This window comes from Petaurus breviceps, unplaced genomic scaffold (genome assembly GCF_028583685.1).
Source record: "Petaurus breviceps papuanus isolate PSGF00001 unplaced genomic scaffold, PetGlider_PUasm1.0 65, whole genome shotgun sequence".
Classification (NCBI taxonomy): domain Eukaryota; kingdom Metazoa; phylum Chordata; class Mammalia; order Diprotodontia; family Petauridae; genus Petaurus; species Petaurus breviceps.
This window is the reverse complement of record NW_027186436.1, coordinates 40,090-54,558: the sequence shown is the minus strand read 5'-3', so window position 1 is coordinate 54,558 and position 14,469 is coordinate 40,090. Positions and strand designations below refer to the sequence as shown.

The following is a 14,469-nucleotide window of genomic DNA, read 5'->3' as shown; positions in this document are numbered from 1 at the left end:
GGGCCACACATAAACTATTCTGGAAACTCCTTATCAGTAATTATATCAGGATTTTATCAGTGATTATATCTAGATGGTGTGGTAAGTAAGATGAGGAGGAAGAGAGGTAATTACAGTCAGTATATTTGTAGTGATGGGGAAGCAGAGTTGATTCTGGCTCCCCCAACCAGTTGGTATAACCAAAAATTAAGAGAGAAGTAAAAGAGACAATGTGTTAATGTCTTCACTGAAGTATAAAGAAGGGTTTTCAGGGGCGGCCAGGTAGCACAGAGAGTAAGAGCACCAGCTCCAGTGTCAGGATGACCTGGAGATCGAATCCCGGGCTCAGACACTCAGCACCACACCCAGAAATAACTGGCCATGTAACCTTGAGCAAGTTACTTAACCCCGATTGCTTAAAAAAAAAAAAAAGAAGAAGGGTTTTCTCTGTTACCCCTTTATGAGGTGTGAAGATGTTCTCCTTGATGGAATTAGAGGCCAATTAACCATTAACTTGAAGGAGCTTCCACACTGTCCCCTTATGGCCCTTAAAAAAAAAGGAGTCTGTAAGGAAGTAGAGAAAAAAAACAGTTATGGAGAAAAAGAGAGAAGTTCTAGCAGTCCTAACTTTAGTTGCAGAGAGGAAAAAGCCCAGAGAGCCTAACCTGCCTAGACAAGACACAGGGCAGGAGAAGTGGTGGTGGGGGCTAAAGGAGTTGACAGAATAGCATAAGGATACTATAAGAGAAAGACCCTGTAATGTCAAAGGTATGAGTTGCCTTGACCAAGTGTCTCCTCCATGTGGACCTCATTTTCCCTGTGCCCGCTCTTCCCACGACTTTATGTATATGTCTGGGATAATGAGCCCCACCCTTATGGAGGGGGAGGATGAGAATTATTTTATAGCTATTGCTCTTACAATGCCATCTCAGTAAATGACTTTGCTTTGAGCTAATTGTCTGCTGGTTAACTATTCAAGGGAAATATATCAGTGGGGGCTCATTATCTCCAGTTTTAGGAGTATAGACCTATAGAGTACCTTGAACCATAGAATAGTTGCTCCTGTGGAATCCAGCTTGCAACCTGCAAGTGCCAAGTTAGAGGGCAGTCCCAGAGGTGGTGCTACATACATACATACATGCGTATGTGTGTATATGTCTGTGTATGTGTGCGCGTGCATGCTTGCTAAAGCAGCATGGAACAGAAAGCAGAAAGATCTATGGGGTCAGGGGACCTGAGTTCAAATTCCTGCCTTTGACGATTGCTGCCTATTTGACATTGAACAAGTTGTCTCACCTCCATGGCCTCTGTTTCTATAGAATGAGAGGATTAGACCTGATGACCTCCAAGTTCATTTCCAGCTCTAAATCTATGATCTGATAATCCTATGTTTGATCCTAAGTAACTTTCCTGAAAGTTACACAACAAAATAATTGTAGAATTAGGATTAAAGCACTGACTTCCAGCACTACAAAGTTGCCCTGAGAACCTTTTCTTTAGCTATACCAAGACCTTCCAATTTAAATTAATATTAAAGGGATATAATTTTGTTTAGATCTGGAATATAAAATTCCATTGGCTATAATTATAATTTTGATTATTGCATTGATTATCTGTAAGTTGATTGATTTATTAAATCTGAACTTATTAAAACATAAAATAGTGATTGCAGACCAGTTACAGTAGTTCTGCAAAGATATATCCTAGTGCTACTGAGCAGCAATGCTTTAGGGTATTTTCCTGGATTCTGATTTGTGACTGAGGCCATGGTAGTGTCCTTTCCTATGCTCTTATTACTTTTTCTTTTAATTGATGCCTTTTTATTTACTTTCAGTTTACAACATTCAGTTTGGCAATCTCTTAAGTTTCAACTTTTTTTTCATTTTTCAAATGCTTTATTAACTTCTGATTTACATCATTCATTTCCACCAAATTTTGGGTTACAAATTTTCTCCCTGTTTTTCCCCTACCCACTCCCCCAAAATAGCAGTCCCACAGGATATCCCCTCCTCCAATCTGCTCTCTCCCATATTTTCTCCCGTATCCCTTTAGACTTTTCCAGTAGGGCATGGTGGATCTCTATGCCCCAGTGCCTATATATCTTATTTCCCAATTACATGTAAAATAGTATTAATAATTATATATATATATATATATATATTTAAACATTTGATTTTAAAACTTTGAATTCCAGATTCATTCCCTTCCTCCCTTGTCACTCACCCTTACTGGGAAGAAAAGCAGTTCAGTATAGGTTGTACATATGTAACTGATGAAAAACAATAACAGTAGATATATTATAAAAAACTGACTATATTTCCCTCCCTCCTATCCCACCTCCCATTTGTTCTATTCTCTACTTTCATCCTGTCCCTTTTCAAAAGTGGATACTTCCAACTTCCCTCTCCCCCAGCCTGCCCTCCCTTCCATCATCCCCCCTCACATCCCCTTTCCCCTTACTCTCCTGTAGGATGAGATAACCTATTTAGTGTGTATTTCATTCCCTGCCTGAGCCAAATTCAATGAGAATAAGGTTGACCCATTCCCTTTTTCCTTCCTATTCTTCCCCTCCATTGTAACCATTTTCCCTTGCCTCTTCTTTATGAGATAGTTTACCCCATTCTGTCTCTCCCCATCTCCTCTCATTATATTCCTCTCTCCCCTCTTAATTTTACCTTTTAAGTATCATCCCTTCCTGTTAAATTGGTCCTGTGCTCTCTATCTATGTATACCTGTAAACATATATACACACATTTACATATGTATTCATATGCCCATATACCCACATATATATGTACATATATATATATGTATATATATTTCTATTCCCTTCAACTATTTTCATACTGAGAAAAGTTTCATTAGTCACAATTATTGTTTTTCCATGTAGGAATGTTAATAGTTCAACTTTGATAAGTTCCTTATGATTTCTTTTCCCTGTTTACCTTCTCATGCTTTTCTTGCTTCTTGCATCTGAATGTCAAATTTTCTATTCAACTCTGGTTTTTTCATCAAGAATGCTTGAAAGTCCTCTATTCCACTAAATGACCATATTTTCCCATGAAACAGGATACTCAATTTTGCTGGGTATGTGATTCTTGGTTTTAATCCCAGCTCCTTTGACCCCTGGAATATCATATTCCAGACCCTTCGATCCCTCAGTGTAGAAGCTGACAGATCCTGGGTTATCCTGATTGTGTTTCCACAATATTCAAATTGTTTCTTCCTGGCTGCTTGTAATATTCTCTCCTTAATCTGGGAATTCCAGAACCTGGCTATAATATTCCTAGGAGTTTTCTTTTTAGGATCTTTTTCAGTAGGTGATAGGTGGGTTCTTTCAATCTCTATTTTGCCCTCTGGTTATAAAACATCAGGGCAGTTTTCTTTGAGAACTTCCTGGAGGATGCTTTCTAGGTTCTTACTCTGATCATGGCTTTCATGTAGTCCAATAATTTTTAAATGATCTCTCCTGGATCTATTTTCCAGGTCAGTGGTTTTTCCCATGAGATATTTCACATTGCCTTCTATTCTTTCATTTATTTGGATCTGTTTAACAGCATCTTGATTTCTCATAAAGTCATTAGCTTCCATTTGCTCCAATCTAATTCTGAAGCAATGATTCTCCTCATTGAGCTTTTGAGACTCTTTTTCCATCTGGCAAATTCTGTTTTTTTAAGGCATTCTTCTCCTCATTGCCTTTTTGAGACTCTTTTGCCATGTGAGTTTGTCTATTTTTTAAGGTGTTATTTTCCTCATTCAGGCTGTTGACTCTCATTTCATAATTTTCTTGCATTGTTCTCATTTCTCTTCCCAATTTTTCCTCCACTTCTCTTATCTGCTTCTTAAGGTCCTCTATGGCCTGTAACCAGCTCGTATTTTCCTTTGAAGCTTTTGATGCAGGAGTTCTGACTTCACTGTCTTCCTCCTGTTCCATGCTTTACTCCTTTTTGTCCCCAAAATAGGAGTCTAATGTTGGAATCTTCTGTCTGCTTTTTGCCACAGTAAGACTCTGCCACTAGACAGGGGATCTTTCATCCCAAATGCTGGGGTTTTTTCAGCTGCCAGAGGTATTAGATGGATGCCCTCTCTGAGACCTCCACACACTCTGGCAAGCTGGACACAGGCCCCAGGACCTCCACCCTAGACTGCAATCCAGATCCAAGCAGGTTAAAGCAAGAGTAATTACCCCTCAGACTGGTCACTTGGTCCCCCTACACTCTGCAGGCCAGGAGCTGAAGCTGCCAAGTGGCACTGGCTGGCTGTGCCGGTGTCTCAGCAGCTTCCTGCCCCAGGGGCAAAAGCCAACACACTCCCACTTACTGGGTCCCAAAGTCCAAACTGCACTGACCTCTCACTTAGTCCTTCTCATCTATGTGTTGATAATTCTGGAAATGGCCACAGCTGCTGCTGATCTGGAGTCCCTCCGGCAGGTGGCTGGTCAGGCCCCCCCTGGGGCTAAAGACTCAACGTGGGGCTGGGCTCAGCTCCCAGAGCCCTGCGTTGGCTGCTTGCTGCCCGCCTGCCGGGCTGTCCTCAGTGGGAGGTTAGCTTCTCTGTGTCATTTTGTGGGTTCTGCAGCTCCAAAGTTTGTTTAGAGTCCCCTTTTTACATTGATTGGGGAAGGTAGAAGTCTGAGCAGTGCTCGGAGGCCATGCTTCTATTCCCGCTCTTATTACTTTTTGTCACTGGTCTCAATTAATTTACAAAAACATTTTTCAACTCTTGCTTCATCTCTTTCAGGAATTCTAGTTCAATTTCTCTCCAAGTTGTGTTTTACTTTGAGGTTTTGCTTGCAGATGTTTTTGGAGTCATTCTCTCCTAGGTTTGTGTCTTGAGTGTCTCTGTGTGGGAATTTAGTGAACCACACTGACTCCATCTTGTGACTCAATTCTGGAGTTAGCTCCTTTCTATTCAATTATGGGTCTAGTCCAATTTATGTCTTGTGAGAAAACTTTATTCAACTATGAGAACTGTGAAAAAAAACTTTATTTCATTGTTTGAACCCAGCCCTGCATGACTGGGAAGCTGGACTACTTCTATCTGCTGTTCAGGAGATCCTTGGCCAAGAACCTTAGTTTTGCTGACCAGAAACCCAGTCAGATCCCAAGATTGATGCAAGGAGTTTTGTCACAATTATACATCTCAAGTAATCTATATGTTTTATCTGAAAAGTGACCTTGACTGGTCAATCAGTTATTGTTCCCACATTCTTTGATTGTTTTCCCTTGGGGGAAAGAGTATACCTCTTTTTCTGATTCCAGGGAATTGCACCTGTTCTCTCTCTACCTTGCAACTTGAAAAGCCTTAATCTTTTCTCCAATTAGAAATCAGATTATCTAATTTTGTATCCTATTAAATGTTTTATTTTAATTAATTGTTCCTATTTGATTAATTATTTTTAATACATAAAAATCTATCTTATTCTGTATTCATGTTCTGTGGACTAACCAGGAAATCCATTGACCCACTTACTATGCCTGTTTTGCTAATGAATTGTATATCTTGGATTGTTTCCTTGGTTATTATTAATTATCCACCACACCTGTCAGCATAATAGCTCTCTTCAGTGAGATTCCTTTTTTGCTATTGTTTGCTCTAATAGTCTGGACTATTTCAGATTTGATGTTAGGCCCAGGCTTTTCTGGAGCAGAACCCACAAAAGGATGGAGTGAAACGATTTTCCAGTCCAAGACAACTTAGAAATCAGTAGGAAAGGTCTGTCATACCCGAGTGAGAGGGCAGCGCCGTTCAGCACAGGCAATGCCCAGGCAAGACAGTAGTGGGCCTTGGGGCAACTGAATCAGCAGCAGCAGCGGCTTCCAGAGCTCTCAGCCCACAGTTGGTAAGTAGATCATACAGCTAGTCAGAAGGAGATTAAAGGAGTTTCTCTGCTGGCACTAGGTGCAGGACTCTGTTGCGTTGCCCATATACAGATCCAGGTCCCACTCCTGGGTCCCAGACACAGGGTGAAGAGGAGCATTAGCACACAAGAGCTTATTCCTGCAGGGGAGCAGGGATCCTGGGCAGAAAAGAGAGCTTGTTGTCATTCACAGACCGGAGCACAGGCCAGGAGAATAGTAAACACACCTCTCCTTAGATCATACTGCCTTGGACGAAGTGAAAACTTACAGAACCTCAGAACTAATTCTGAAAACAGCTACACAAAAACCTAAAGCTGGGGACAGTGCCCCCACCACCCAGGGAACAGACCCAAACTTTGACATAAAGTTAAAAGTCAAGAAATGGGTTAGAAAATAAGCAAGCAAACAAAAAATAATCTGACCATAGAAAGTTACTATGGTAAGAAAAGATTAAAACACAAAAGCAGAAGACAACAAAGTCAAAATTGCTACATCCAAAGCCTCAAAGAAAACTGTGAATTAGTTTCATGCCCAAAAGAATTCCTGGAAGAGCTCAAAAAGAAATCATAAGGGATTCAATAAAGTTAAACTGTTTACATTCTTACATGGGAATATGATACTTGTAACTCCTAAGAACTTTATCATTAGCACAGCTAGAAGGAATATACATAGATACAGGGCATGGGTGTGAGTTGAATATGATGGGATGGTATCTAAAAAATTAAATTAAGGACTGAGAAAGATGAATGTACTGAGAGGAGAGGGAAGGAATAGGTAGAATGGGTAAATTATCTCATATAAAAGAGAACTTTTACAGAAGAGGGGAAGTTGGGGATGGTGAGGGGAAGTGCTTAAACCTTACTCTCATCGGAATGGGCTCAAAGAGGGAAGAACATACATACTTAGTTGGGTAAAGAAATCCATATCATCCTATAGGAAAATCAGAGAAGAAGAAAATAAGAGGAGGTATGGGGGCCACTGACAGAAGGGAGGGAAGATTGGGGGAGGCAGTAGTTAGAAGCAAAACACTTTTAAACATGAACAGGATGAAAGGAGAGAAAGAATAGGATAAATGGGGTGGGGGAAATAGGATGGTGGAAAATACACAGTAATCATAACTGTGAAAAAAATTTTACAGCAAGTTTTTCTGATAAAATTTCTCAAAAATATAGAGAACTGAGTCAATTTATAACAATGCAAATTATTCCTCATTTGATAAATGGTCAAAGTTTATGAATGGGCAGTTTTCAGATGAAGTAATCAAAGCTACATAAAATCATAAAAAATGCTCCAAATCACTATTGATTAGAGAATTACAAATTAAAACATCTATGAGATCTAGCTATCAGCTTAGTGAATGTGACAGAAAAGGAAAGTAAATGTTGGAGGAGATGTAGGAAAATTGAGATTCTAATACACTATTGATGGAGTTGTGAAATGATTCCACTATTCTGGAGAACAATTTGAAACTATGTCCAAAGGGCTATAAAACCATATATATATACCTTTTGACCCAGCAACACCACTACTAGCTCTGTATCCCAAAGAGATTAAAAAACAAAAAGGAAAAGACCCCATATGCACAAAAATATTTACAGCAGCTTTTTTTGTGGTAGCAAAGAATTGGAAATTGAGAGGATCCTTATCAAGTGGGGAATGACTGAACAAATTGTGATATATGATTGTGATGGAATAGTAATGTGCTATAAGAAATGACAAACAGAATGCTCTCAGAGAAATCTGGAAAAACACATGTACTGATGCAAAGTGAAATGACCAGAACTAGGAGAACACCGTACACAGTAACAGCTATATTATATGACTATCAACTGTAAATTAATTAGCTATTCTCAGCAATATAATGATCCAAGACAATTCTGGAGGACTTATGATGAAAGATACTATCCATATCCAGAGAAAGAACTGCTAGAGTCTGAATGCAGATTAAAACAAAATTTTTAAATTTTACTTTCTTTTTCTTATTTGTTTGTTTTGGTCTGTGTTTTCTTTTACAACATGATTAATATGGAAATATGTTTTACATGACTGCATATGTATAACCTATATAAAACTGCTTGTCTTCTCACTGAGGGGATAGGGGAAGGAGAGAGAGTGTTTGGAACACAAAATTTAGAAAAATAAATCCAAATGTTAAACATTGTTTTTACATGTAATTGGGGGAAAATATAAATATATATATATTTTTAAAGAAAAAAAAACAATTCAGGTTCTGGTAGGTAATGATCTCTGAAAGCAATTGGCAGGTAGTGAGAGTGTAGGCCAGGGAACAAATGAATTTCTCCAGTCTAAGTTCTCATCGCCTGCTCAACCTTTGCTGGCAAGTACTCATCCTTTGTTAAATTATTTTGGAGTAGTACTTCTTAGTGGAAAGGGTACAGGACAGGACAGGGTGTCAAAAGACCTGGGCTCTGGTCCCAACACTGTCGTTGACTCACAGGGTGACCTTGGGCAAAGCAGTCCCACTTTATGAACTGCAGTTTTCTCATCTGTGTGTCTTAACCAATAGCAACTTGCATCCCTGGGTTCAAGTGTGAAATTTAAAAAAAAGAACCCAGAACCTGAGAAGTAATAGGGGAGGTGGAGTTAAGATGGATGTGGGTGATTTGGGGAGGGGGCAATCTGGATAGAGCCAACTCATTCTTTTGTTTCCTGCAGTTTGCCTCAAGGGGCACTCTGATAGGTATGGTAGAAACAATATCCTATAGGCCTATTCCAGGAAAGCTAAACTTGTTAGAGATTTTTTTTTTCCTCTAAATGGCATTAAAACCATTTTTGACCATTTCTTTCCGGCTTGTGGGGAGTCGGTAGCTCACGGCAGAGGGTCTGAGGTTTGGAAGCGTTTTCAGCGGCTCTTCAATGGGCCCCCAGCCTTCAAAATGCCACAGAACGAATACATTAAGTTACACCGAAAACGGTATGGCTACCGCTTGGATTACCATGAGAAAAACAGAAAGAAGGAAAGCCGAGAGGCTCATGAACGTTCAAAGAAAGCAAAGAAAATGATTGGTCTAAAGGCCAAACTCTACCATAAACAGTGTCATGCTGAGAAGATTCAGATGAAAAAGACTATCAAGATGCATGAAAAGAGAAATACCAAGCAGAAAAATGATGAAAAAACTCCCCAAGGAACAGTGCCTGCATATCTGCTGGACAGAGAGGGACAGTCCCGAGCCAAAGTCCTTTCCAATATGATTAAACAGAAATGAAAAGAGAAAGCTGGTAAATGGGAAGTGCCTTTGCCTAAAGTTCGTGCCCAGGGAGAAACAGAAGTGTTAAAGGTTATTCATGCAGGAAAGAGAAAGAAGAAGGCGTAGAAAAGAATGGTTACTAAAGTCTGCTTTGTTGGGGATGACTTTACTCGAAAACCACAAAATATGAAAGATTTATTAGGCCAATGGGTTTACATTTTAAGAAGGCTCATGTAACTCATCCTGAACTTAAAGCCACTTTTTGCCTACCCATACTTGGTATGAAGAAAAATCCCTCCTCCCCACTATATACAACTTTGGGTGTTGTTACCAAAGGGACTGTCATTGAAGTGAATGTGAGTGAGTTGGGCCTTGTGACACAAGGAGACAAAGTTATCTGGGGAAAATATGTACAGTTTACCAACAATCCAGAAAAAGATGGATGCATAAAGGCTGTCTTACTTGTTTGATTGACTGAAGTTCTACATCTTTGATAATTATTAAAGATTCTACAATATATCAAGAAAATGACAAAAGTTACTACGTTGAATAGTCAAAACAGAACCAAAGACCCAGTTCTACACATTGGTTGTTTTGATTTGAGATTAACTTGGAAAAGAGATGAGACACTTTTCTACTATTTTATGAGACTTTTTCCCATTTTTGAAGTGGCAATAAAAAAAGCTTGTAGCTACTCTGCCTGCTGAATATATTGAAATCCTCTTTCAAGATAAAAAAACAAACAAACAAACCATTTTGGGGGTTTGATTGACCCAAGGAACCAAAGCTTAGACCATTCTTTAACCATTAACCATCAGCTTCCTAGCAGCCTAAGTACAAAGAGTCAGCATAGGAAGAGTATTGTTCTTCCCTTAGGCTTCTGACCAATAGACCAACATGGCCAACATAGAGGCAGGGAAGCTATACCTATCTAAATTACTGCTGCATCCTTGCTGAATGTCCTTTCCCTGTTCTTTGTCTTCAAGTGTCTCATTTTTGTTTTATTTCCAAAGTTGAAGCACCAGGCCAGCCTGAATCATGATGGCCTGGCCTACAACACCAGGTACTGCTATTTACCTAAGGAGAAACACAACAGTTGCTTTTCTAGTGCAAAAAGGACTGGGACAGGGCAACTGGGTGATAGAGAGGATAGACCATGGCACAGGCCCTGGAGTCAGGAGGACCTAAGTTCAAATTCCACCTCAAATACTTAACATTTATTAGCTGTGTGACCTTGGGCAAGTCACTTAACCCCAATTGCCCTGCCTTCCCCCCTCAAAAACAAACGAAAAAAAAAAGGGCTGGGGCATAGATGTATATGTGTGTGTGTGTATGTGTGTGTGTGTATACCTGCAATCTTAAGTTATCTATTCATCTAAAACCAGGGGAAACAGAAACTACTATCAGAGCCACAGAAAGCAAAATTGCCTTCTCTGCTTCCTCTGTCACTCTTGTGGCATTCAGAAAAGGAACCAGGTACCCTAGGGTTCCTACATTTAGCAGCACAGTCTGAGAAACAAGCCAATTTACTAGTGAAAATCTTTTGCTCATTTCCCAGATGGGAGCAGTGAAGAACTGAAATTCCAGGATTTTGTTTAGGGGACAAGAGCAGATGGAATGAAACATGTGGTCTGGGATGTGCCTGAGGTTATTTTCTTCATGGTTTTATTAGAGGCAGCATGAAATAGTGGATGAAATATCAAGCCTTAGAGTCAGGGCAGTTTGAGTTCAAGACCCACCTCAAGTTCAAGATGCATACTTGCTAGGCAAGATCCTTAACTTCTCAGCACCAAAAACAACTTGTTAACATTATAAGTTTCAGAATAATTGCTGATCTATACTGGTAAAGGGAATTTTACCAACATCAATAAAGTTACAAGTCCTAACCTCCCCCAAAAAAGTTTTTTATTAGTATTTTGGTTAAATGCTTTCTAAAGGAATGACTTTGAAAAAAGAGGTTTAATCAAAACACAAATGAAAATACTAGAAAGAGAATACTTTCTATTCTGTGTATGCCACTAAAATTATTTTCCTAAAGTTCAAGTCCAATCATGTCACGAACACCCCCCTCCCTAATAAACTCCAGTGCCTCCCTTTTACCTATAGGATTAAATGCAAAATACTTTGTTTGGCATTCAAATTTTGTTTGGCCTCTCCTAATTTAGCCCCCTCCTACTTTTCAGTCTTCTCATACTTTACTCACCAGCAAGTACTCCTTGATTCAGTGAGATTGGCCTCCTGTTTGTTCCATAAGCAAGATAATCCATCTCTTGGTTCTAGGTATTTTCTCTGTCTCATCTATGCCTGTAATGCTCTCCCTCCTCCCATCTGATGACTGACCTCCTTGGGCTTTCTGTAAGTCCCAACTAAAATCTCATCTTTTATTGGAAACCTTCCTCCACCTTTCCTAATCCTAGAACCTTCCTTATTATTTATTTCTATTTATTCTGCATATAGTTTGCTATTTATTATATGTATGTATATACATACACACACATATATAGTATGTAGAGTACATATATACTTATATAGAGAGTATATGTATATATACATATTATATAGAGTATCCCTGCTATTTATTTCTATTTATTCTGTATATAGTTTGTTTTGTATATTTTTATTTGCATATTGTCTCCCCCATTAGATTGTAAGTTCCTTGTTGGCAGGGGCTATCTTTTGCCTCTTTGTGTACTCCCAATGCTTAGACCTAACACACAGTAAATATTCAATAAATAAATGTTAATTGATTCATTGATTGAGTGAATGTGTGTGTCCAAGTGATTTTATTAAGAAGACAGGCAAACCCCATAAACACAAATGTCAGAACTCAACTCATTTAATAATAAAATCAATACTACATTCCTAAAAAGGTCTTGTCCATCAATTGTCCAATTGTCTTACCATCCCTGTGACTTCCCAGACCAAAATGCCCCTTCCTGGCCACCATTCCCCAAATATGCTGTTTTCCTCCATTAGGTTGTAAGCTCCTTGAGGTGAGACTGTTTTTTGTACCTGTATCCCTCAGAACTTAGCACAGTTGCTGGTACAAAGTAATCACTCAGTAAATGCTTTAAAAAAAAATCCACCCATTCATTCATTCACTAGGCAGGATTTAGGGGTGAGAAACATCCAACAGCTTTCATCCCTTTCAAATCGACTTTTTTTGCACCTAATTCAATGTCTTGACCAATTGGTTGATTAAAATAAGAATACTGGGAGACAGAATTTTGTTAATTACTTTAATTTGGGGTGAAGTGATTGATTCACTTGTCCCCAGTACTAATATTTTGCTCTCAGTTTAATATTTCTTATCCTTAGCCAATCTGTTGGACTAGGCTTGGCAAGGTCTATAGTTCCAAATCCAGGATGACTCCCAGTGATTTGGGGAGGTATGGCATTTTCCTTTCTGAACACCTTTGTCAGTACCTTGTACTAAAGAATAAGCAAAAATATCAGAATACCCTTCCTCTAATATCTTAGGATCACCCCTAGATACCTGGGGGAGCAGTGGTGAGGCTGGCCAGCTACCCAAGTGAGCCCATACTAAAACCTACATCTTAGAATGGCTAGGAACCAAGCCTCAAGCCCTTTTCAAGGCAATTTCCAGTGAATGTATCATTTCCTCCTCCCATCTCCCATCCCATCCCTTCCCCTTGTAGACACCCACACCCACACATCACCTTGATCATCCAGGAAGATCTAACTCATAGCATCTCATTTTCTTTTCCCTCTTTGTTGTCACATTTGGCACAAACCCTGGCTTTCCCGGACTCTTGGACTTTCTGCACCTAGGCTAACTTCATATCTGCCACTTTTTGCCACAAACTCTGAAATATAACTTCCTGTTGCGACAGATGTCCTCTCCTCTAAATCTGAAATCAATCACTTTCTACCCAGCTGCCCTCAAACTAGAGAGGGCAAAGAAGGAAATCTTTCCCAGTGGGCACTAGTACCTGTGCCTCTCCCCTTTCCAGACCTGTATTATCCTTGTCTCCTGGCAGTATGTGTCTGAGCATCTCTATGGTTATGTGTATGTTTGGCTGCTAGTCTAAAAGTCTGCTGTTAGTTGGCCTGAGAGATGGACTCCATTCATTCATTTATTTAATCATAAAGGCACTATAGCTGTGGAAAAAATGCTAGACTTGGAATCAGGAAATACCTGGGTTTGAAGTCTAGTTCTGTTATTCACCTTGGGCAAATCATTAAACATCTCCCTCAATTCTCTTGTGTGTAAAATGGGAATACCTGAATAATGTTGTTGGGAAGATGAAATGAGATTATTTATGTATTTAAAGCTCAGTTCTTGTTGTTGTTGTTAGGTTCAGTTGTGTCCAACTTTTTGTGGCCCCATTGGGGTTGTTTTCTTGGCAAAGATAATGGAGTGGTTTGCCATTTCCTTCTCCAGTTCATTTTACAGATGAGGAAACTGAGGCAAACAGGGTTAAGTGATTATGCTAGTTAAATGGTAAGGTTAGTAAGTGTCTAAGGCCAGATTTGTACTCATGAAGATGAGTCTTTCTGACTTTAGGCCCAACATTCTATCCACTCTACCACCTAATTACCCATTTAAAGTGCTATGTGTCAGTTATCAATGTTATTTATTCATTCACTCAACAAGCATCTCTACAGCCCTTCCTGGAAGCCAAGTCCAGTGTATAGCACCAGGGAGAACAAGGGAAGAAGTCACAGTCCCCATGGTTTTGATGTAAATGAAGGGAAAAGCTAGAGCTCCCAGGTGAGTCCACTCTTCTCTAAGAGAGCCAACACACTGGGGGCTGGGCAAGGTTCCCAACCACAAAGCAGTCTTTCTGCCTTTCTGTTTATTATTGTTCCTAGGGTTTGTGGCTTGGCCTCTTCTTCCGTGCCAGGAAAATGGTAACAACCCATCACTGACTCACAAGGAAACTGCACAGAGAGGAGCCTGGTGAAAGCAACCTCCATGAATAATGTCACCTCACATTGGTGCACTGCTGTACAGCATACAAAGCATTTTAACCCCTACTTCACAGAGTTCTTAAGAAAATCAAATTCAAATTCATTGCAAATAGAAATGAATTCAGTGAAATATTTTTAAAAAGCATTTTGCAAACTATAGCAGATTATTGGGTGTTATGAATGATTTGTCTTTCTCCTGAGAGCTCAGTTGACGAAGGACAATCATGATTAATTTGGAGAACTCACTAGTTGTGTTCCAGTTACATGAAGTTTTACTACCTATCCTCCCCTGTTAGAAAAGTTGGGATCCATCTCCCAGACAACAGTCACAACAAGAGTCCAGTGTGCATGGAACCAGAGTATCAGAGCTGGAGAGAGCCTTAGAATCAGTCCAACAGAGGGGATCAGGGGATAGACATCCAGTTCTAGGAGAGGTGCCCTGGTCCAGCAAGCTGGTGGGTCTCCTCAGTCACCCCAGTAACACT

The 14,469-nt window shown here is 39.7% G+C and overlaps 1 pseudogene; it reads left to right on the top strand.

Annotated features, from left to right (window-relative positions):
• The first annotated feature begins 8,695 nt into the window (after nt 1-8,695).
• On the top strand, nt 8,696-9,800 carry LOC138173809 (ribosome biogenesis protein NSA2 homolog pseudogene; annotated as a pseudogene).
• Nucleotides 9,801-14,469: the final 4,669 nt, after the last annotated feature.